The sequence below is a fragment of the Humulus lupulus genome, chromosome 2 (genome assembly GCF_963169125.1).
Source record: "Humulus lupulus chromosome 2, drHumLupu1.1, whole genome shotgun sequence".
NCBI lineage: Eukaryota > Viridiplantae > Streptophyta > Magnoliopsida > Rosales > Cannabaceae > Humulus > Humulus lupulus.
The window spans coordinates 204,183,321-204,209,817 of record NC_084794.1 but is presented as its reverse complement, the minus strand read 5'-3'; the positions used below and the strand labels follow the sequence as shown (position 1 = coordinate 204,209,817).

General features: G+C 33.8%; 1 long non-coding RNA gene across 1 annotated transcript; it reads right to left on the bottom strand.

Moving 5' to 3' along the window:
- Nucleotides 1–8,353: 8,353 nt before the first annotated feature.
- On the bottom strand, nucleotides 8,354–10,552 carry LOC133816497 (uncharacterized). Its single transcript, XR_009885287.1, has 3 exons — nucleotides 10,479–10,552; nucleotides 10,300–10,366; nucleotides 8,354–8,397 (listed from the first exon to the last, which is right to left on the bottom strand). It is a non-coding gene; the product is annotated as an uncharacterized LOC133816497 (long non-coding RNA).
- Nucleotides 10,553–26,497: the final 15,945 nt, after the last annotated feature.

Sequence of the window (26,497 nt, the reverse complement as noted above, 5' to 3'; positions counted from 1 at the left end):
CCAGGAGAAAATCATATATGTTCCTGGGAAGCCTTTATATCCTTAGAATGCTCCTTAGGGGGAGGTTACCTGGTGACTTAGAGAAGCACCATGGCCACTAGCAGATAGGGGCTTAAGCTATGTACTCCCTTGCCCTATCAAGGCCTTATATGAATAAAACGATGTTTATCCATGTCCCTTTATGTATGCTTCCTTTATGGTGCATGTGTTGCTTGTTTGTTACCTTTGTTGGGCCATCACATGCCACTTGCCTATGTTGTATGCTCTAGTTTTTGTGTGGGATGTTGCCTTTGGATGGCTTGCTTTGTGCTTGCTCATGCTTCGTCATTACCCTTACATGTGCGAGACTTGTATCATGGCTAACCGTTGGGTTTGTTTGCCGCAGGTGTGAATTTTAGGCTGACTTGCTAGCTGAGAGTGCTAACAAGTGTCGCACATTCAGTCAATTCGAGGAGTCAAGTTGATGGCCCGTGACACCGAGCAAGGTACATCTCCCGGCACCAATTTTTTGGCCTATGCTGGGCGAGCGTGACAACACTCCATAGTGGTTCCGCACCATCATGACAAACATTTCGTATGTATTATCGAATGTGGCCAATGTCAATTATTCACAACCATGTATAATGCAATCATTGCAAGAACCAAAGATATAGAATGGGGTACGTAACCCTAACTCATCATTCAAATAAACAGTTATACCCATTACATATCAACATGGGGGCTCGTTCTCTGCTCGATGTACATGTGTCAATTTTCTTACATCGAGTCGTGAGCTAAAGATGGAGCGACCTCGAGTGCGATCCTTTTCTTGAGCCCCCACAGAAACCCTAGTCACAACATAAATTGTACACTTATTAAGGACTAAGTTCAATCACCTGCTCCAAAACTAAACCCTAGCTCTCATGACCTCCAATCCCATTCAATTAGGTAATGGAATCGTCCCCCGAGCCTCCAAGTGGGAAATCAGATCCCTGAAGCCCTGAGCCTATTTCCCAAAAATCAGGAAACTCAGATTTTGGGGTTGTTGGCGCGGTCACGCCCTACCCTAGTGCAATCGCGTTGATATCCTGGAAACCATAAATTGAATTTAAAATTTCTTGAATTCTAGGATACTATCGTGGTTGCGCTAGGTCTCTAACATTACTCACCCTCTTTGGCTGTCCAATTTTATATGTTTTTTTTTTAGATCCGATGAAAATTGACTCCATGTTGTGATAGAATGTTTTCAAAATTTATCAAACCACATTTTAGCAGCTCTAGTTAAAGTAGCAAGAAAAAATACACATCAGATATATATGCCTATGTTGTGAGCTCTCATCAATGTGTTAAAAGTTTTGATGTGATTGGTCGGATCAGTAGTTCCATCGTACGTCGCCATATGAGGCATCTTTAATCTAGGAGGAAATGGAGTTGTGGCGATATCAGCTACAAATGGCTCGAATTCTTCATTAGAATCATCATCATCCTTTTTCTTCTCAGCTAAGAGGAGTCTAATTTTCTCCTTTACAAATGTCAGTCACTCCTGTGTCAGATCCCAAACTGCTAGGTTAACGGGGAGCTAGTTATTAGCTCACACTCCTATCGGCACATTATTCAGGCTATGGTCCCTCTGAGATTTAACTTGGTTATCTGAGGTATTCCTGTTCTCGCACCCTTAAGTGGGATTGTCCCTTGGCTGTAATAACTTTTCTCACGATCTTGACTCTGTTGTCTCCTTTGTAAGTTAAGATGACCGCGTAAATCTGTTAGTGTTATTTTGGTAACTATTGGCTGAGTTCAAGTGGTCACATAGATTAGATTCTTGTCTTCATGTTGGGTGTTATAAATGCTCACTGACTTACTCTCATGATGACTCTCCGTCCAATAACTCCCCTCTGAAAAACTCATAGCTCACTGATATGGGCGATGAGGTTAGTCATTCACTTGAACTCTAATTCATGTATGACGAGATCGAGTTACATGTGTGGCCTCTCTTGATGGAGCGTGATTTCTTCTCTCATTTCCTTGAGCTCTTTGCTAGGAACACTAAGCTCAAAGAGGTGATGGATGACAGATAGGAAAAGGAGGATCACGTATGGGGGAAGCAGCATGTCGACCATTTGGCCATACTACTTGAGGGCGTTCCATGACCACTTCTATCTCTCTCTCCTCGATAAGAGGTTCATCCTCCTGATTTTCTCTAATTGAGGGTACCCAAGCTAGTGGATTAGGAGGGAACCCATTCCTATTTTTTTGAGCAGAGGTAGTATTAGTTCGATGAACCTGTTGTCTAAGGGAGCTTGTCTCAAATGTATTGGCGTACTCGGAGTGGAAGCTCTAACAGAACAACTAACATTCGTAACCTTGCCAGTATTTCATCAATGCGCCTATCAGCGCTAGCTAGATGACCTCAAAATTAAGCATTTTCTTGCTCAACTTTCTTAACATAATAAGAGGAAATGCAGGCTTCTCTTCTAGGGTGTGTTTATGAACTTCCCGTGTCTTGGTTGTTCTCTGAATTGTGTTGACAACGTTTATCAGCACGTCAAGAGGTCCCTTCTCTATTTGGAATGGGAGGCTCATGTTCCCTTTGGTCTGTTGGCATAGCCAGATATTCTCCATGCATCGATCTCCTGGTTGTTAGAACCATTCTAAAAAATCCACCCAAAAGATCGAATTTTGAAATCAAGCCTAAAACTCTCAATGAAAGCACCAAACTGTTGAAGCGGTTTTTCATCAACTGAGAATTAACAATAAGAAAAACAAGTTTTAGGCTTGAATAAACAATATCAAAAGAACAATGGAATCATAGAAAATCTTTTACATGGTTTAGTGGTTAATATCCACCTAGTCCACAAATCACTATTATTTCTGAATGTTCTTCTTAGACTGAATTATCTCAGAAAATTTCCCCAGAGTTTTGGTACATAAAAGACCATCGCTTTTTCCTGTTCATTCCCTCTCAATTTATATTGGGAAATGAACATGTTTGGGTAATACATAATTTTGGGTAACTACCCATAATTACAATATATTATCTTAATTGAGAATTGATTACAATTGATATATCAATAAGATATATTCCTTATCGAGGAGTAAATCCTGGATCTTTATGGATTTTCTTGTTCGCCTTCTTTAGCGTCATTAAATACTTTACGAGCTAAAATTAGATCATGATGACTTGAGCAAATTTACCTCACTATACGAGCTACCAACATAAGCCAAATTGACGAACTATCGGGGATGAACGAAGAACTTCCATCATAATACTTTTCCTCGAACTCAACTTGATCATTGATGACATAGAAACTATGAGCTTCATTAAATACTTTGCTCATATTTAACCTTAACCAGAGAATCCTGCCCGCCTTTATCATATTTCAAATAGGCTCAATCATTTCATCCGCTGCCATTTTGTTCCATGAACTAAACATGTCATCTCATATTTTTTGGTTATAACAAGACCTAATAGACATGAACAGGAATTCACGACTTCTCAGGATTCAGACTGATCTACATATAATCATTATTTTGATATGAATTAAATCATTATGGCAAATTGTATGTTTATAAAGAAATTAATTCACATCAGTCTTTTTATATATAATCTAAATATATAAAATACATTTACTAAGATGTCTATCCATGTCAGCAATCTGGATCTAGATCTCTAGCAACCATTGATTAGAAAATTCATACTTTGATATGTTGCTGACAAATTTATTCATTATTTATGATATTAATCCTCTCATACTCATACAAGAACATACTCTCATCAATGAATATGAAATTTTATGATATTTAAAATAATTATTCAATAATAATTCAAACAATCAATTATAAAGAAAACGTACTTTTATTTAGTTGCAAATAAAATGTCTTATAACATGCTTTTAGGCCACCAACCCTAATAGAAAATAAATTAGGTAAATCTCTGAAAACACTTTGTGTTATATTATTTTATAATATAATGTAAAATTATATTATATTATAATATAATGTTTTAGATTAAATACATGTGACAAAGTGTGTCACATATTGTAACATATAATAGAGAGTTACAATATTTAGATATATGAGATATATCCAAATAATGTAACATATTTGGTGTTACAAATTTGTAACTTCCAAATATTACCCTTTATTGTGTAAAATTGTTGTTACACAATATTGAGATGAATTTCATAAAGCCATATGTGATATGGCTGTTAGAGATATGATTTTAACCCCAATAATGTGTTTTGGGAGTTACAAAATCATTTGGGAGGGTTTGGAACCGTTTTGAAAAACAGCACAATTTTTTGTGCTGAAATTGGTCAGTGGTCGCGGCCTGTGGGTCAGAGACCAGTGGCCGCGGTCGCTAATGTTTCTGGCCGCGGCCACAGGCCAAAACTGACCAAATTTTCAGTTTTTTCAATATTTGTTGAACGGCTCAAAAAACCCAAATAACTCCCAAATCTCTTTTTTAATTCCATATTAATCCAATTAAACATTGGTAACAACCATGGGGGTTGGTGGAATTTGAAATTCAAAGGGTGTCTCTAAACTCTATAAATAGGAGCCTATAGCTCACTTTTGAGACATAATTTTTTCTATCCATTAGAGCACTAGGCTAGAAACACCTTGAGGCTTGATAATTCCAAAAAGCATTTCCAAAATCTGAGAGAGATCCCTTAGTGCTTGAGTTTGGGGGAAATAAGCTTTTGGACAAAGGTTTTAAACCTTGTTCAAGTTGGTGATCCTCAATCCTCTTCACTTAGGTTGTGTAAGTGAGAGTTTGATTGTGTTTCTGTTCTTCTTTTTATTCTATTGCTTTTCTTCTTATTCTCTTGTTCTATTTACTTGTATATTTTGTTTAAGAGTTGTAATCTTTTCATTTAGTCTAAACACTTTATTTTACTTGTAATCTTTTGCTTAGAGTTGTATTCTCACTATTCTCTTCTTCATCATCATCTTCTTCCTTTCTTTAGTTTATTTGTATTTTCAGTTATAGAGTTGTAACCTTATTTGATCAATCTATATTTACTTGTAATATTATTGCATAGAGTTGTAATATTATAATCATTTCCATTGAGGCAAAACAATATTTTCCTAACACTTTGATCAAATCGAGGTGGAGAATACTTGGATTTAGAATTCATGGATTTCTTGCTAGAGCATGGTATTCAATCACAACTCACAGCACCAGGAACGCCACATCAAAATGGTATTTGTGAAAGGAGAAACATAATCTTATTGGATATGGTCAGGTGTATGTTAACCTACTCATCACTTCCATTCACATGGCGACATCCATGCTAAATGAAGTCTCATCTAAGATCATAAGCAAGACATCATTATTGTTATTGAATGGCTCTAAACCTAGTTTATGCCACTTCTGTATATAGGGGTGTCCAGTTCATGTTCTTGAACATGACTATATTATAGATTATAAACCTCAAAGAAAAGTGGTTATTGAAGAAGTCACTTCCAATGAGATGAGACCATCTTCATCATCAACATCAAGTGATAAATGCGAAACCGTAGAATCCACAGTTCCTGAAAAGGAAGCCTTGGTGCAAGTAGTAGGAGGGTTTTTAAACAACATGTCATGTCCTTGTGTTAGATACAGATAAAGACGATCCATTAGATTTCAAGGAAGCAATGGATGATCCTAAAAAGATAAATGGTAAGAAGCCACGAAACAAGAAATGGATTCGATTTTATTCCAGTTCTGAAGATATCAAGCCCATTCGGTGCAAGTGGATCTTCAAGATGAAAAGAGGTGTTGATGAGAAAGTAGAGACTTTCAAGTCAAGGCTTGTAGCAAAAGGCTATACCCAAAGGGAATGTGTTGATTATGAAGAGACATTTTCTCCCATGGCCATGCTATAATCCATACAGATTCTTCTATCCATAGCTGCTACTCTTGACTATATGATACAGAAAATGGACGTCAAGAAAGCTTTTCTAAATGGTTTTCTTGATGAAAGCATCTACATGGTGCAATCAGAATAGTTCATCAAAAATGGGGAAGGTTGGAAAGTATGCAAGTTGCTAAATCCATTTATTGATTAAAGCAAACATCCAGATCTTAGAATCTTAATTTTGATGAAACTAATAAAACATTTGGTTTCAAACAAAATGTTGATGAACCTTGTGTTCATAAATATATCAAAGAAAATATAGTGGTGTTCTTAGTTCTTTACGTGAACAATATTCTACTCATTAGTAATGATTTAGAAACTTTATCAAAAATAAAGAAATGGTTCGCAGAGAAATTTCAAATGAAAGACATGGGAGAAGCGAGTTATGTTCTAGGAATCCAAAGCATATGTGATAGGAAGAACAAACTCTTAGCACTTTCCCAAGTGTCTTATATTGATAAGGAGCTAGTGAGAATCTCTATGAAAAATTACAAGAATGGTCAGCTACCAACCAGACATGGAATTTTTTTTTTCCAAGAAGCAGTGTCCTAAGACACCTCAAGAAGAAATGGATATGAGAAAGTATCACTATGCATCAACTATTGATAGCCTAATATATGTCATGTTATTTATAAGATCAGACATTTGTTATGCAATGGGAATAGTCAGTCGTTATCAATTAAATCCTTGTTGGTATTGATTGTGTAAATCTGAGTGTGTAGCAAAAAATAGACATTAAAAATTTAACCAATACTAAAGCCAAGATCAAGTACATACTAATACATTAAATCAAAATTCATAAATGACAGATTCATACCTCTCGTAGCCTATTAAGAATCATCGCTATCTTTTTGTAAAAAAATTAACGATAATCAAATCCAATGGACAGATTCACACCAAAATCTTCCAAGCCACTCCTCACACACAAGGACATGTGTGGGCATGAAGGATATTATGGACAAAATTTAGGCTTTATTGATGTACTCAAAACATGAGATCAATAGAGGTTTGGAGAAGACAAAAGCTCTGAGAGTGTATCATAGTGTTTACGTTTTCTTAAAAAACTCAAAATCTATCAATAGCTTCTTTTTACGATACATTATTAGAGTTTTATAAAACTAAACTAATCTTGCAAAATTAGACTCATTCAAAACTAATTAGGTTTTAAAACTTAATTATTTAATCCAATTAAACTATTTCTTTTTAAATAATTATTTAATAAATATATAATTCAAAATCTTAACAATTAAAATTTGAATTGAACAAGTTGGGCTAGTCACACACATGTATCTCCCCAATTTTTTTCTCATTTATTTATTTAATTAATAAGACAAAATATTTATGCATTGAAATAATATAATATTTCATAAATTCATAAATATTAGTTAATTCAAAATTAACTTTATCTTATAATTTAAATAATTTATTATCATATAATAAATTAATATTTTTCTCTCTCATTATTAATTAACCTAAAGTTAATTAATATTTAATGCAACTAATATATAATTTTCAAATAAAACATATTGCTTTAATTAATTAATGTAAAACGCCATAAACTAGTACTTAATAAAGCATTCACATTTTCATTGGTTTATAAAAGAAAGCCACTTATTATAAAGGTTTCAGTGGGGTCTTGCTTAAAACATGCAAGTTGGGCCAAATAGTTTTAAAAGAAAATATCCGTTTTTATGCAAAGTTCCAAAACAACCAATAATTCAAGTCCCACTCATAAGTTTAAAAAGTCTCATAAAACATAACATTTATTAAAAATTGCGTTTTTAATTGATCATTTTTCGTCCATAGGATGCCCCCACGCCATACACACCAGGACGACAGAACTTCCCACATCACCACGCGTGCCACAGAAAAACCTATTTGCTACCTGGAAGGAAAAGTAAGGGGGTGAGCTAAAAGCCCAGTAAGGCAGTACAAACAACAAGCAAGTAAGATAAAACAATTTACAAACACTATAATTCATCTTTATACATCATAGCATCATCATAAAATTGGCATCAATATCATAAACATAAACATAATGCCACCATCATATCATAAACATCATAACATCATAACAAAATCATAAACATCACCAAACATCATAACATAATCATAAACATCACCAAACATCATAACATAATCATGTACAATTCCTTGTGAACATGGACCGCTAACTTGTCCATGCAACCCTTTGAGGTAAACAAGAGTCTCTGGTCCTTGAATAACCTCGGTGTGTCCGCCCATGGAGTTACTTCTTCATATCCTTAGTAACTCGGGTTACGTCTTCTTTATCCTTAGCAACCCATTTTGATGTGTCACGTTCATCACGCTAACATCCATTCATATCATACAATATTCATACAAGCCAACATATCATCACATTATGGCATTCATAATTCATAACATTTCATTCACACAACAGTCTTACCATTCATAACATAATATTCATAAATTCTATCTAACTTCCTTACCTCAGGTCCAAGCTTAGTAAAACCACAACTTCTCAACGACCCTATACCATAATCAAAACGACATTTCTTAGCTTCATATAATTATTATTTTCCCCTTTCATACAACTCATGTGTGCATGAGTGAGAGTTACACACAACATACAATATGCTTGGTTACACATAAGGTCATAAAAAGAATAATGCTCATTCTACCTATATTAGATGCATGATCTTTCTATAAAAACTACATGGTTGCATAATAGACATTATTTTGGATGTAAAAGTGAATTTGCATGTAACATGCATACGTGTGAATGTTGCGTAAATGTGGCGTTAAAAACGATAATTCCATGCGTCTAATTCTATCGTTTTAAAAATAATAGACTTGTAGCATGTGTTGTTTATCATTGTTTATCTTCTTAAAATTACTAGGTTGATTAAACCTCCCAAGACATTCTTTTTATTTCATAAAAACAATTTTATTTAGCCATTAAGAAAATATAAAAGACCCATTTATTATTTTTAAATTACAAAGAAAGCAAAGACATTGGAAATTATTTTTAAAAGAAAAATACCTATGATTACCATGTTTCCTTAGAAAAATATCAATTTAATTTAAGTTAATATAATTTCATAATTTGATGTGAGGAAAATAATAATATTAAGTGTGGGAAAAATATATTTTGTTTGAATTATTTTTAATACTTAATTTTATGTAACACAAATTCATATGTGAAAATTAAATAACTATTTAAAACTTTTTAAACTAAACTTTCAACCATTATTTAAAAATCACAAGTGAATTAAATCCAATATTTTTCTTAATCCAATTAAAGAAAATCATAACTTGTAAAATAACCACTCATATTATATTAAAAACATCACTTTTAAATTTTACTATTGTTTAGGTTATTTATTTATTTCAAAATACCAATCAAATTTATTTTATTGAAACACACTTTACATTTTTAAACAAAAATTCCAGCAATCAAATTTATCATTAAAATCACCATCCTTATTTTTAAAACTCATATTTTCTAAAAAAATATAACAAAAAACCTTTAGGTAATTATTTGTGCAAAAACATCATTTTAATTGTGAATTAATACACCATTTTATTTTCACAAACACCACTTATCATTAGAGTCATTCTTATGCATACATATCCTTATTTCATCAATCTTTTCACCATTTATTCACAAACTCAGCAAGCATAAATCACCATGAATTTTATCTATTACCTCATATCTCATAAAATTCATACAAGATCATTCATGTTTCATTAACACAATAATTCACAAATCCTAACATGCTCTTATTATACAAATAATTCAAAGAACATAACTAACACATATTCATATACAACCTTATAAAACATTATTCTTTTTCTAATGAGTTCATGCATGCAACCCAACAAAATAATAATACAACATGCATGAATAACATATCACAAATCCTCATATATGCTTTTATATTAAACCTAACATGTTCCTATTATTTTTCATGCATACCATAATATATTAATACAAAATCTCATATACACCCTATCATGTTTCTAGATTCACAATTGATTTAAAACATATAAGAAATCAATTATGCTTGAACATCACCCCTAGGCCGAAACACCTAGGATACCCAACAATACTTTACACAAAAACCTCATCTATATACACATGAAACCCATGTTTCTAACATGTAAATGTGACACAAAACAAAACAACCCAATATGCCCAAACCACATAGGCCAAAACATACATACATAAAATCATAGAATATCATCAACATCATATTTCAATAATCATATCATTACACATATTATGAACATACAACAATAGAAATCAAACCAACACCATAAACCCCTACCCACGCCTAGATCAATCTCCCATGCATCAACATAATGAAAAATAACCACAAATTCAATAACTCAAGAGAACACAATAGCATTAGGGGTAGAGACTCAATACCTCTCTTGATTGTAAAATCAAGAACACAACTTGATCAACACCCAAGTGATAATCACCCTTGAATACCCTAGGGATTTTTTTGAAACCCATGAAGAAGAAGAACATAGAAAAAGACTTAAGATAATAAGGAAGATAAACCTAAATCTTAAAACAACAAGGAATCATAAGAAAAACCATACCTAAGACCTCCTCCTTCTTCTTCCTTTCTTCTCCTCCTTCTCTCTCTTTCACACCTCTCTCTCTCTAATTTCGGCAGCCACTAGCAAAAGAATGCCAAGGCTTCCATACTCTCCTATTTATAGCCTCTAGTGACCTAACCTTAAGAAAAGGACTCAAGTGTGAAAAGCCAAATTCCTATCCCATAATTTAAGCTAAATCCCATTATTTCCTCTCCTTACACCTCACCTAAACCCTTATCCTAATGTGAACCAAATCAAAAATCAACCTTGTCATCTTTTCCTACAAGATGACAACTTATATTTCTTTTCTTTTCTATTTTCTTTTCTTTTCATAATTAAAAGGAAAAATGCTCAAGACTCACATTAGGTCTAGATTCATACTAGCCTTTCCTTTTCTATAAAAGGAACAATAACTAAATAAATTAATAAAAGAAAATAAAACACATTCACATACACACACACATTTCGGCAAACACTTAAAATAAATAAAAAATAACCTATTTTAATCACATCAATTGTCACACTTATTTAAAATGTAACACTAATAGTAAAATAAACAAGTTACACAATTATTCACATATTAAAAATAAATAATCAAACAAACAATTAACAAATTTAAATTAAAAAAGATTATACCAAACAATTCTAACAATTAAATAAAATAACACACAATTAAATAAAACAAAAAACAACTAAATAAAATAAACAACATTTAAATAAAACACTTAACACTTAAATTAAATAAAACACCAAAAATTTTAATAAACTAAAAAATAAATTGGTGCACTACAATTAATTAATTAATTACACATAATTTTAATTGGTCTCAGAAAATTAATTTCTTGACAATTAAGTCATTTTCTCCTTTTAATTTGTCAATTATATCCACACCCTTGATAGTATAGCATAGAGGTGACTTTGGGACTATGGACCTATAATACTAAGCTTCAATAAAACAGATTATTAATTAAACTATCTAATTAAATAATCTTATTTGTTAATTTAATTATACTCCATTATAAATATGGAATTGCACTCTTTGTAATTATAAATTTATATTCATCTCGATTTTTCCATTGATATAATCACCTCATGTAGGTCTATCCTTCAATTTATTTGTTTGCTAATTAGAGCTGGTCAAAAATATTGTTTTATTATTCTAATTACCTCTTGTTCCTCAAGTACCATCAATTCACTAGTGAAAAGTTAATTTATAATCATATTATAAATTTGAGCTTAATAACTATGCAGTTCAAGGATTAATCCTTGAGAAAACCAATATTTGATCTATTAGGAAAGCTTGGATTTCATACTTGTAAGATCATGTTCACAGCCATTCATACTATTAAATATCCAAAATAAAAGTCACTAGTTTCATTATAGTAAGAGACCTAAACGAGTGAATCAAAAGATCCAATAGACATGAACAACAGTTCTTGGCTGCTCATGATTAAGGAAGCGGTTTGGCTAAGAAAGTTTTATACTGATCTAGGAGTCATTCCAGATATGGATAAGCTACTAATTCAAAAGAACGGTTGAGCGATAGCTAATTTAGAAGAACGAAGGAGTCAAAAGAGAGGCAAGCAAATAGCAAAAAAATATCATCTGCTCAAAGAGATCGTACATCGAGGTGAAGTGAATGTTATGAAGATAACATTAGATCAGAACCTGGCTAAGTCAGTCTCTAAGACACTTCCTGCTAATTCATTTGAGGGCCATGTACGAAATATGGGATTATGAGAGATGCCACACTTGATTTAGGGAAAGTGGGAGATTGTTAAGGTCGATGCCCTAAAAATAAGTGTAAAGACATTTTATTAATGGAATTTAATCAAAGTAAATTTTTCCTATAATTAATTATTTTAATTATTGTTAAATAATATATATCAGAAAATTTCATATTCCTTAATGAGAGTATGTTCTTGTATTAGTATGAAAGGATTTAAACCATTAATAATGAATAGAACAGTCTGCAACATATTAAAATATGGAATATTTAACGAATGGTTGCTAGTATGGTTCGCTAAGCATTTTTAAGAATGTATGTGATCTAGATCCATATTGCTGATGTGGATAGACATCTTAGTGAAGGTACATTATAAAATTGGATTATATATGACTGGACTTGTGTGAATTAGTCTCTTTATAAACTTACAGTTTTCCATAAAGATTTAATTCATGTCAATATAATGATCATATGTAGATCAGTCTAAATCCTGAGTAGTCATGAACTCATATTCATGTCTAGTGGATCTTTTGATTCACTCGTTAAGGTTTATTTAGAAAACATGCTAATAACTTTTGTTTTGGAGATTCAATGGCATGAATTGCTAGGAAAATGATCTTACGAGAATTGAAATTCAAGCTTTCCTAAAAAAATTGAATATGTGTTCCCTTAAGTGTTAAATCTGGAACTAAATACCTATTGAGCTCAAATTTATTATAGGATTATAAATTAATTGTTCACTAGTGGATTAATAGTATTTATGGATCAAGAGGTAATTAGAAGGGCAAAATGATAATTTTGACCAGCTCTAATTTACAAACCAATAATTGAAAGAGATAACTATACATAGTGATTATATCAATGGGATAAATGAGATTATTTTGTAAACATAAGTCAATAATTACTAAGAGTGCAATTCTATATTTATAGTGGAATAATAATAGAATTGATAAATAAGAATATTGAATCAAAGAATTTATTTAATAATTTGGTTTATTGAACCTTAGAGTTATAGATCTATGGTATGTAAGTCACCTCTATACTACGTAGTCTGTTAGGATTTGTTAAATACATAGTGAAATTACTTATGCACAAAGAGGTGCAAAATCATAACGATTTCACTAAAGTCAACATGAGCGGGATGAATTTTGTTGTAGGCATTATAAAATTATCATTTTGGGTCCAAAGTGTTTTGTTTGAGTGTATAAGAGTACCAAAAATGTTTGGGAGTATTTTGAGGTGTATTGGGGAGATGTATGTGGTCAAGAGTTAGTGCATCAGACGTTGTGTCGCCTGTTGAGAGGTGTTCCATCGCCTGTTCTTTAACAACCTAGACAGGCGATGCATCGCATGGGTTGTGTGTACAAATCCATACAATAACATGTTGTGGCTCCAAAACATAGTTTAAAATGCTCTAATCTCATTGGTTAACACTAATGACGGTTCCTACACTATTTAGGGGGTTCATTTGAGACTGGAAACTAATCACTCTCCATACTCTGTCTCTCTCTCTCTCTCTAAAACCCTCTTTCTCTCTCTCTTTAACTCACAAAGGTTACTAGTTTTCTCCAAGATGTTCATCGAGAAAGCTTGATATGTTTTAAGACCAAGGATTTTTAATCCCAAGACTCATTCCACCATTGTAGTAGCTTCAAGCTATCCTTATGGGAGGCTAGGAATAGAGTTTTTTGGACAACAATTCAATTGTGTCATGCCTTCATGATGCTATCCATTGATTTATTACATTAAATCATAACTTTATGATTTTATGTAACTAGGGTTTCTACCAAGAAAGTTCCACTCTTTCCCTTAATTTAATTTGTGTTTATTTGTAATGACACACTACTCTAGACTTTTGGACCATTAACGAAACTATACATACAAATCCTTAATAAAACTTACATTTGCGAAAATACCATAAACTTTATTGGAAACTTGTAGAAATAAGAGTTACTTTCATAAAAAAAAATAAGTAGGATATGGGATCCCATTGTCTTAAAAACAAAACATAACATGATTTATAATAAGAAGGGGTTACATAATAAGTGCGGAAAAATACATATAAAAACCATAAAGACTACATCCTCGAAAATCGAACTCTCGACTCCTTGAATCCATTCACCACCGATACACATTCTCTAAGCGTCCACGAATCTTACCGCCTCTAAAGCTATTTTCCTGCACATAAAACAAAAAGGAATGAGCCTAATGCCCAGCAAGGAAAATCTAACACATACATCATGTACATAATTGCCATAATAAACATAAAGACATAACATAACACTTATTACATACACATACTATAATGGCCATTATTACTTGGGGTCCCATAGACTAAACAAGTCATATGCCCATGAGATTAGTGGGGTCCTACTAGCTAAGTAGGTCATATGCCCATAATCTATTTGGGGTCTTGTTAGTCTTATGGGTCATATGCCCAAGCCTACAAACATACATATTCATAACATATTTTATAACATATTTCATAACATAACACATAAGATAACATAAGCATAAAACATATAGATTCTATCCTATTTTCCTTACCAAAGTTACCGGGATATGTGGACAGTGTTGGGACTTTGGAACACTCCTAATAATCATTATGAAAAAGAGTGAGTCTAATGAAGAAAAAGAGATGAAAAGGAATGGGAAGACTAAACCATTGAGAAACATACTTACCAAAACTTATGTGCTCAAGAACTTAGATTTCCTAACCAAAATAAAGATTAAGGTTAGAGGCTGAGTAAAAGACTATGAGAACTTAAAAGAACAAATACAGAATTGAACTAGAGTTTTGGGTTACCTTGAAGACTTGTAAGACCAATCTACACCTCAAACTGAAATACTCTAAAACCTTACTTCCCAAAGTGTTTGATAAGCTTATGATGATCAAGCTTATGATTCCCAAACCCAGGTGTTTATACTCTCACACTCACTTAGCACTTGCAGCCTCTGAACTTAGAGCAAAAGATGAATAATGGCTGGGTACTAGGTCCTATTTATAGAGTTTAGGAATGAAAGGATCTTGATTTTACTTGAATAAAAATAATAGCTTTTTAGGTGAAAATAATTTGAATAATCGTTCAGCAGAGGCTGAAGACTCGTTCAAAAAGATGCTGGACTTATCAAGAGGTTGAATGGCTGAAAGGAAAATGATTTCAAAACGTTTCAAAATACACTGAAGGAGGCTATATATCGCCCCCTGTAGGCGATATATCGCCTGGGCCAGTATGCCCGAGGCTGTCGTGTATCGTCTCGTGTTTTCCGTATCTACGTGCTGCGATATATCGGCATACGCTGATTATTTAAACACGAAATTACACATTTTTAGCTAAGTTTGAATGGAGTAAACAGCCTTGACTAAGCCCTCAACGTATTCAAAGCTGTTGACTGACCTTATAGCATTCAAACTTTACCCCTTATTAAATTAAATCCTCAAAATACTTAATCCTCAATCACCCATTCATAACATGTGCTTAAAATCCTATTGGTCCTTATCTAAACCTTATAGTATAATAAATATTATCCTTAATATCAGTCATATTAATCAAACCTTAGGTTAAAATTAATATTCTTAAACTATAGGTTAAACTTAGAAAATCTATAAGTACTACTATGAGTGTCCAAATAATTCCCGGTCTGAACCAAAAATCCACAGTTAAAAAGATAATACTATAAATACTATAATACTACTATTTAACTAGCTAAGTAAAGTTCTTGGACTCTACATTATTCTTCCATTATTTAAGAGATTATCTAGAGTTATATTTACTTGAATACATTTGTATATTGTGATTTATTATCCTCAATTATAATGTTCTAGTTGTGTTGATTAGCCACAATATTCTAGGGTGTGAATTTCTATGACAAGTAGAAATGACTTATTTGCAAGGAAATGAATTTTTTAGGGCAAAGATATAATTATTAGATAATTATAAGTAAATAATGATTAATTTATTAATTAAATCAACTAATATGTTTTATTTGAAAACTATACATTAGTTAAAGATAATATTAATTGATTATGAATAAACTAATATTGGGAGAGAATGCATTAATTTATTATAAGATAATAATTTAATTAAGTTTTATAAGATAAAGTTAATTGTGAACTAATCGATATTTATTCACATTTGAAGGGATACATTATTTTAAATACATAAATTTATCTTATTAAATAAATGAAAAATGTCATGTGGCATTACAAAGCCACGTGCCAATGCAATGGTTCACTTGTAAATAGTTGCAAGTTGTATTATTTAGTTTCCTTTTATTTATTTAAATATTTATTTAATTGTTTTAATGAGATTAATTTATTAATTAAATAAAGAAAGTATAACCTTAGTGGTAAATGACATAGACTTTTGTTGATGTAGTTTTTTGAAAACACTGAATTAAGAAATTCGAGAAATGGAAATCAGGCTTTTTCTAAACCGTATAATAATAAATAAATAAAAACACTAAGAACTTTACATGGTTCTGTGGTTAAAACTTACCTAGTCCACGAGTCTATTCTAAAGCTTTTTATCTCTTGGGAAATTGTTTATGACAATTTCTATAGAGTTTTGGCATACAAATTTAGATCCCTTGATCTGTCCCTTCTCCCTCTATTTATAGGGGTTCACTAGACAGACTTAAGAGCTGCTTGATACACTTGTAACGTACAAGTTTGAGTTATTTCCTATTTCCCCAAATATTTCCATGATGATGTGGCATATTAAAAAGGCATGTGTATGGTACATGACCGATCATTAATGAAGGTCTGGTCGACTAACGACCAAGTTATCAGAAGAAACTATGTTGCTCAATAGACGCAAGGAATATGCTGAGCAACACGAAAAAGAACGTGAACAGAAGTATTCAACCAGAGCTGCTCGTGGGACCGAGACATGCTCAAATGCAATTATAAGTTATATATTGCGGAGATATTTACTAATTTAAATGCAAATAACATTGTTTAAGTTATTATTTTGTTATGCTTGTAACATAAGTTAAATACGGCCCATAGGCCCATATGTACATCCATGAGCCTATAAATAGGACTCATAGGATTCATTTATTGGACACGCAATACTTTGTATTCAGAGAGAAATAGTAATTTTTTACACAGTATTTGTATTTATTTTCAAGGCTTATGAAACTTGATGAACCCTAGTTCATTGATCGTTAGTTTTGGAGTTCTACATCAATAAAACACTAAGTGGATGTAGGTCATTACAGATGCTTGGGGCCGAACCACTATAAAATCCTAGTGTTTCATTCATTCTTGGATTCAGTTCTTTAAATTCTTATCACTTTTGTGACTCTGTGTCGTTGACCAAATTGAGGGTCAGCATTTTGGTGCTTTCATTGAGAGTTGAACTCAAGGAAACCAGGATCTAACATGATGGCTAAGAACACCGAGAGGATGGGTCAAGATGGACAAATGTTGAAGAATGTATCGAATCCATCCCCCCCCCCCCCCCCACCTGGTGTGACAGAGGATGAGCCACAGGTGGAATTAGAAGAGGATGAGATGGATGCTGGAGCCCTGAGAACAATCTTGGAAGTGTTGCAAGACGAGTTAGCCACCCTAAAATATAACCAAGAGAACGTGGCTGAAACGATGGTGATGCAACAGATGGAGCTTGATCGACAGCGTCGAGAATTGAATGAAAGACAAGCAGACATGGATCGTTGATAAAGAGACGCGACGATGACTTTAGAGGTGGCCATTTAGTTGTCTCAAGGACTTCCACCTACACCAAACTCTCAGCCAGACCTACCATCAAATCCTCATCCTCCTCAAAACCCACAATCAAAACACCACCAATGTCCACCAAACCCATAAGACCCGAGAAGTCCACAGCAATCAGAACAACATCCAGCTGCCCAGCAGGAAAGACAGCCTCAAAATCCTACTAGAAATAACGAGCAACGTCAACCCTCTCATGCTGGTCGAGGTGGTACCTATCAGCAAAGACAGAATAGGGACGAGCATCGTCTTAGAAGCCCTAGACGTCTCGCAAAAGACTAACAAAACCTTCCTGGCAGGGGATAGCGTCCCTCAGGAAGCAAGAGGCAGACGGAGTTAGGCTCTGCGTTTCAGGATCCCCCACGACAAAGCAATGTCTAGGGACCCAACAACCAGCACAGTCCTCCTCCTGTTTACCGAGACGACCTAGGGAGGAGAGAGGGAGACAATGAAAATAGCAGGTCGCGTACTCACAGGTCGCAGTATAGAGATGGCTCTAATTACAATGAAGGGGACTCAGTTTATAATAGGAGAAATGATGGTCATCAACATAAGCAAAGGTATCAGCAACCAAACCCTCCTCCAATGGACAACTGACCATGAGTCAAAATGCTAGGCGACAGCCTAGACAACCCAACCTTTTTGACTGATTAAGAGAAACCAAGCAGAGACGAAGGGATGAAGACTTAAGGGACATGCTAAATGACCTAAGGGAAAAACACGATGAGCATGCCCCACCAGCTACGACTGCTCATGCTTCTGTTATACCAGTTGTTGTTCAGGCTCAGAAAGACCATTGAATTGGGTTGTACAATAGTTGGTTGCGAATAAAACTTCTCATATTGATTATGATTGGAGAAAGGGCATCCCATTCATCAGCAGAATTTCTTTGGCAGAGATCCCAAGAAAATTAAAAATGTCAGTGCTACCCAACTATACTGGAAAAGAATACCCAATATCTCACTTGAATAAGTTTGAGATACAAATTGACATCCAAAAGGTGTCCGAAGATGCTCGATGCAGGATCTTTCTCACTACTTTATCTAATGCTGCCAAGGAATGGTACTTCAAATTTCCTCCATCTAGCATAGTTTCATGGGAGATGTTTGTAAAGGAATTCTATGGACAATTTTATGTTGGTCGGATACATCCAACAGAGGCCAATCAGTTGGTCGATATAAGACAAAAGGAAGGAGAACCTCTAAAGGAGTACATCCAGAGGTTTATGCAAGTAGCGGCTCGGGCAAAAATAGTTAGAGACAAGGAAAAGATGATGGCCATCACCGCTTGGGTGCAAAGCCAGTCTCCCCTTTGGAACAGCCTAAGGAAAAATGGAGTCAAAATAACTCCAGATTTTTTAAATCGAGCAGATAAATACATCATGTTGGAGGAGGCTATTGCCAATGAAGGATAGTCTCCAAAGGCTGACTGGGGCAAAAAGGAAGAGTTGACCAAGGCTGATAGTGGGTCTAGCAAACCCATAAACAATAGTGACAATAATAATAATAATAAGAATGGAGGAAAAAAAACAAACACTAAGCAGACGACGTTTGATAACAAACGCTCTAAGCAGAACAGGTACGAGCCAAGGTTCACTAACTACACGGCCCTGGTCGACAACAGTGCAGAAGTGTATTAGGCCACTCACACCTGAGTCCCTTTCAAGAGACTAACCCCAATCAGAAAGGACATATCGAAGCAGGATACAACCAAGTTTTGTCATTTCCACAACGACTTTTGCCATGATACCAATGAATGTAACCAGATGAACGACGAGATTGAGTTCCTTATACGACAGGGACATCTGAGAAGATATGTGCGAGCAGGGGTAAACCCCCAGCAAGGGGCTAACGAAGGCAACGAGCAGGCACATGTACACCAATGCTTGCCTCTGCTGCAGCTAGCCCCAGTCGCTGGTACTTTGCTGACTATCTGTGGGGGGCGCATTTATCTGGTTACAATGGTAAGGCATGGGAGAGATATTCCAGGAACCTACGTCACGAGCTACACATTGAAGTGCTAAATGTCAACGAGAGAACTCCCAAAAAAGTTTGAATAGAGGAAGAGATTATAACATTTTCTGAGCTGGACGCACGACATGTCCGATTCCCCCACTCATATCCCTTGGTCGTGGATGTTCAAATCGCCAACATGATGGTGAAACGAGTGTTGGTAGATACTGGAAGCTTGATGAACATTCTATATAAATCTTCACTGGAAACAATGAAATATTTCGAACCATGCAACCAAACTGTAAAGAACGCCCTAGACTAATACTTACAAAATATTCGCATAACATAGCTTATAAAAGAATACCATCCATTATTAAAGTCTCAGGGGGACTTATTTAAAATCATGCAAGTTGGTGCCATAAGTTTAAAATAAAACATAGGTTTTTATGCAAAGTTCAAAGAAAAACCAATTAAGTTAAATAACAGAGTCCCACTAATAATTTAGGAAAAAGTCCCTTAAAACAAAACATAATTTGAATGGCGTTCTACGTTGATCGTTTTATCGTCCATAGGATTGCCCCACGCCATACACCCCATGATGAAGAACTCCTCACGTCACCACGCGTGCCATAGAGAAATCCTATTTGCTACCTGGAAGGAAAGTAAGGGGGTGAGCTAAAAGCCCAGTAAGGAAGTACAAGCAAATAAGCAAGTAAGAAAACAACAAACAACCAAACACTAACGTTCATCTAAAACATCATGGTATAACATAATCGTAACATTTCATCATATCATAACATAAATGTGACATATCAACATATCATAACATAAATGTGACATATCAACATATCATAACATAAATGTGACATATCCACATATCATAACATAAATGTGACATATCAACATATCATAACATAAATGTGACATATCAACATATCATAACATAAATGTGACATATCAACATATCATAACATAAATGTGACATATCAACATATCATAACATAAATGTGACATATCATCATATCACAATCATACAGCATACATGATGAGCATGGAACGCTAGTTGTCCATGTTACCCTATGAGGTAAACAGGAGATCACTGGTCCTTGAATAACCTCGGCGCGTCCGCCCTAGGAGTCACGTCTCAATGTCCTTAGTAACTCGTTCGATGTATCTGACATCGTAATCTGTTTGATGTATCTAACATCGTAATCTGTTTGATGTGAGCTACGTCTCAATGTCCTTAGTAACTCGTTCGATGTATCTGACATCGTAATCTGTTTGATGTATCTAACATCCATACACATATCACATTCAACAGATCATCACATTAAGGCATTCATAATTTCATAACAGTTTATTCATATAACAGCCTTACCATTCATAGCATAAAATCATAAAATCTATCTAACTTCCTTACCTCAGGTCCAAGCTAAGAATTTCACAATCTTTCAACGAGCCTATATCATAATCAAAATAACGTTTCTTAGGTTCATAAAATTAATATTTTGCCCTTCCATACAACTCATGTGTGCATGGGCCATGCACTCATGATAACAGTTACACTAAAACATGCAATTATCGCCAAAAGAATAATGCCCGTTCTACCCATTTTACTAACATGATTGCTTTATAAAAATTACATAGTTGAATAATAATCATGATTTTGGACGTAAAAGTTGATTTGTATGTAACATGCATACGTGGGAACGTTGCGTAATAAAGACGTTTTCAAAAACGATAACTCTACATTTCTTGCTTCTATTGTTTGAAAATCAATGGCCATATTACATGCTTTATTTTTCTTAAAATTTCTAAGTTGATTAAATTTCTCAAAACTTTATTTTATTTTAGCTCAAAATAAAATATGTGACATGTTCATTTAATAAATATTAATTTACCAAGAATTAACCAACAAGCTTGGGTTTAATTAAAATACCTATTTTAACATGTTTCTTTAGAAAAATATATTTTATTATTATGTTACAAAAATGATGGGAAAAATATATTTTAAGTGTGGAAAAATACATTTTGATTTAATTTATTTAAGACTTAGTTTTTAAGTAGTAAAAACCCATATGTGACAATTTAATAACAATTGTTAACCTTTTTAAAACAAACTTTCAGCCACTATTTATTTTATTCAAAAATCACAAATAAATAGAGTTTAAATATTTTTCTCAATCAAAATAAAGAAAAATCATTATTTATCAAAATATGCATTCATACCATTAAAATATCATTTTTCAATATTACCATAACTTAGGAAAAATAATTTATTCCAAAAATTAATCAAATTCATTTTTAGTGAAACGTACTTCATATTTTATTACAAAATTCCAGCAACCATTTTTTTATTATTAAAATCACCATATTCAATTTTATAAACTCATTTTTTTCTCAAAATTCAATAAAAATTCTGTAGGATATTAATTGAGTAAAATATCATAACATGAGACTTAAAATCCTCTTTTAATTTCAGAAAAATTAACATATTCATCAAGAACATTATTTATGCATGCAACTCATCTTTTTATCAACTTTTCCCCAATTATTTGAAAAAAAACAGCAAGCTTAATTCTTTGTAAAACTCAACTTTTGTCTCAAAAATTACATAAAATCATTCATGCCTAAAATCTCATTATGCTCTTATAATATGCATGATTCTACTAACATAATCACATGAATCCTTTTAAAATCATTTGTTGCAATTCCATGAAAACCAACAAAACATTAACAATAAAAATAGCATATAGTAAATTTATAAGCACCATATTCACATATGCCTTATATTAACCTAGCATATTTCTATCATTATTTTCATGCATCTTATAATTTAATCATTCAAAATATAACATGCATCTAACAAGATTTCATGATCAAAATATCAAGATTACCACTTTTTCTCTTACCCATATATCATAGATCCTAAAACATGGATCAAACATATTGTAAATCACACAACATATCAAGAACACCCTTGGGTACACCTAGGCCGAAATCACCATACAAGTATTCATAGATTATTACAATTTTTTTATGCATAGCAAAATCAACATCACAACCCTTAAACACAAATCATACTCTCACAAAATCCAAATCCTATACATCAATCCTACCAAAATCAACCATTAGCACCATTAGCAAAAACCTCATATACAACCCACCAAAAACAATATAAGGCTAAGGAAAAGACCATTACCTCTCTTGATTGTAAAAATCAAGAACACAAAAGATCAATACCCCAAACTCCACACCCTTGTTCAAGCTCTAGGGGGTTCCTCTTCGCTTTCTTCTTCCTTCTTCCTTCTTCCTTTCTTTCTTTCTTTCTTCCTCTCTCTCTCTCTCTCTCTCTCTCTACACGCCATTCTCTCTCTCTCTCTCTCTCTAGGTCACGGCAGCCACACACACACACACAAGAGCAATGGCTCTCTTCTCCTTTCTTAGCCCCTTTATCACAAATCCTCTCATAAAGTCTCCCCAAACAATATTAAGGAAAGTTTCCATTTCTCTTTTATTTTCTTTGATTTCTCTTTATTTCAAAAAGATACAAAGGGATAAGATATGATCATGCCTATCCCCAAATGATCATGGTCTTCAAGTCTTGATTTTTTTTTACCATCTTAAGGAAATATTCCATTCCCACTAGGTCACACGCCCACTTCCCATTTCCCCTTTCTTTTTTTTTTTTTTTTTTATAAATACATTAACCTAAATAAAATCTAAAATAAGGAAACATAAAATGTGTAGAAAATCTACACATGTGCACCATGCTACCATGCACTAGCACACACTAAATCACTAGGGTGCATTACTATCTATCATGCACCTTAGTGCATTCCACCATAGCTCACATAATTACCTCATTTGTCACATTTAAATAAAATGTAACACTAATAGTAAAATAACATATTACACAATTATTCACTTATTAAATTAATTAACCAAAACATTTCTAACAATTAAATAAAATAACAAACAATCAAATGAAACAAATAAACAATTAAATAAAATAACAACACTTAAATAAAACAATTCATCACACTTAACATTTAAATCAAATAAAGCACAAAATTTAAATAATCTAAAAAAAAAAATTTGGTGCACTACACAAACCATCTATGTTTCTCTGGTGAGGTATTAGCACCAACAGGGTCGATCAGACTCCCAGTTACAACGGGAACAGCACGTACGTACAGGAAATTACTCACTACTTTCAAAGTAGTTGATTTTCTGCCCACATATAATGTCGTGATTGGAAGACGCATCTTGGTAGAACTATGAGCGGTAACTTCAATTTGACATCTGGCCTTGAAGTTTCCAACAAATGTAGGAATTGGGTGTGTGTTGGGAAACCAATGAGAAGCCAGAAAGTGTTATAACTCCTCGATCACAAAAGCAAAAAAGTGCAGATTGGGGAGGGGAGCAAAAAAAAGGTTGCTAGTGGTAAATGAATCACATGCCAAATAGGGTGTTGCCCAAAATAAGGATAGGGACTTACATCCTCACTTTGGGGATTTTGAGGAAGGTATTGGACCCATGGAGGACCTCGAGGAGATCCAGCTAGAAGAAAAAGATCCGACCAAAGTTGTGACAATTGGTAAACAATTAGAGACAACAATCAAAGAAAAGATGGCAAAGTTTGAAAAAGAACCAGATGGTCTTTGCCTGGTCGCATAATTACATGGTGGGAATTGACCCCAGCTATCATTATCCATGTCCTGAAAGTATAAGAACCACCCACCAGTCCAATAAAAAAGGCGGCTACTCGACAAAGACCAGTCCAAATCCTTAAAAGAAGAAGTCGAGAAGCTAAATGAGAATGGATTCATCAGGGTAGCATTTTATCCATCTTGGGTCTCTAATCTTGTATTAGTACCTAAATGAAATGGTAAATGGAGGACTTGCGTGGATTTCACAGACCTCAATAAAGCCTGCCCGAAAGATTATTTTCCACTTCCGAGGATCGAATAGCTGGTCCATGCTACATCAAGGCATGAAGTCTTATCATTAATGGATGCATACTTTGGCTATAATCAAATTAGTATGCATCCACTTGATGAGGAACATACCATCTTTCAAACATACATAGGGCTTTATTGTTACAAAGTAATGCCCTTTTGTTTGAAAAAAATGCTTGTGTGACATACCAACGACTAGTAAACCACATGTTCAAAGAACAGATCAATAATAAAATGGAGGTTTGCGTTGATGACATGTTGGTCAAGTCGAAAAAAGCTGGTGAGCATGTTAAAGACTTAAAAGAATGGTTCAACATCTTGAATAAATATCAGATGAAGCTTAATCCCCTTAAGTGTTCATTCGGGGTCAGTTCAGGAAATTTTTTGGGATTCATAGTAAACTCGCGAGGAATCAAGGCCAACCTCGAAAAAATTCGAGCGCTGATCGAGATGCAGTCACCAGCCAAAATTAAAGATTTACAAAGCTTGACAGAAAGAATTGCGGCTCTGAGTAGATATATATATATATATATATCTAAGTCTATGAACAAATGCGTCTTGTTTTTAATCTACTCAAAGGAAACAAAAAGTTTGAATGGACAGAAGAGTGCGAACAGGCTTTCCAGGCACTCAAGGACCATATGTCGCGACTGCCCATTCTATCAAAGTCGGTTGAAGGAGAAACTTTATACATCTACCAAGCAATAACAGAATATGATGCCAGTGTTGTTTTGATCAGGGAAGAAGACAACATTCAAAAAGCAGTGTACTATATAAGTAAAGGGCAAGTGGGAGCAGAATTATGTTACCCAGCTATAGAGAAATTTCCTTACTGCTTGATACTGGAATCAAGAAAACTGCGACCCTACTTTCAAGCTCACCACATAGTAGATTTTACCGACCAGCCACTATGGCAAGTCTTCCAAGTGTAACGACCCAGATTTTCAAGACTCGATAATGCGGAAATATAAATGTTTTCATTTAACAAAATGTCTCAAAAACCCATAGAAAACAAAACTTTTTAAAAAGTCGTATGGCCATACTTAACATTTAGTTACAAACATGTTTTATAAAGAGTAGAGTGAGCCTAGTTTAGGAAAATTACACAACATTTCCAAAAATAAAACGGCTTCCCAAAAGGTCGGTCCACGTGTACATTTGCAAGGAAGACTCCAGCACTCACTGCTCTACCCTGCCCTTGCCCTTACCTACAACATGAAACATCTAGGTAAGCGAAAACGCTTAGTAAGATCAACTTTCAAACAAAGAAGATAGAGAAATAGGGATCCGGACCCATCCGGATTCTACACAATCAATTTCAAGAACGCTAAAGCGTCCTGACAAACTTATGGTCATGCCTGATAACCAATGATAAATTAATTCATAACTAGATAAAAATCCTGCACTCAGAAAAATCCCAGAACAAGCAGATATATTATATCACAGCTAATTCTTATCAACAATTATATCCCTGCACTCAGAAAATCCCAGAGCAAGCAGATATATTATATCACAATATAATTCGAGACCAACGCTCGACAATTTCCAACAATTCAGGTGTAAGGCGCCCTCCAACATAATTGCTAATCTATAAAAAAGAACCGAGTCTCCACACTAAGTTCTAGCCAATAAATATTCACATC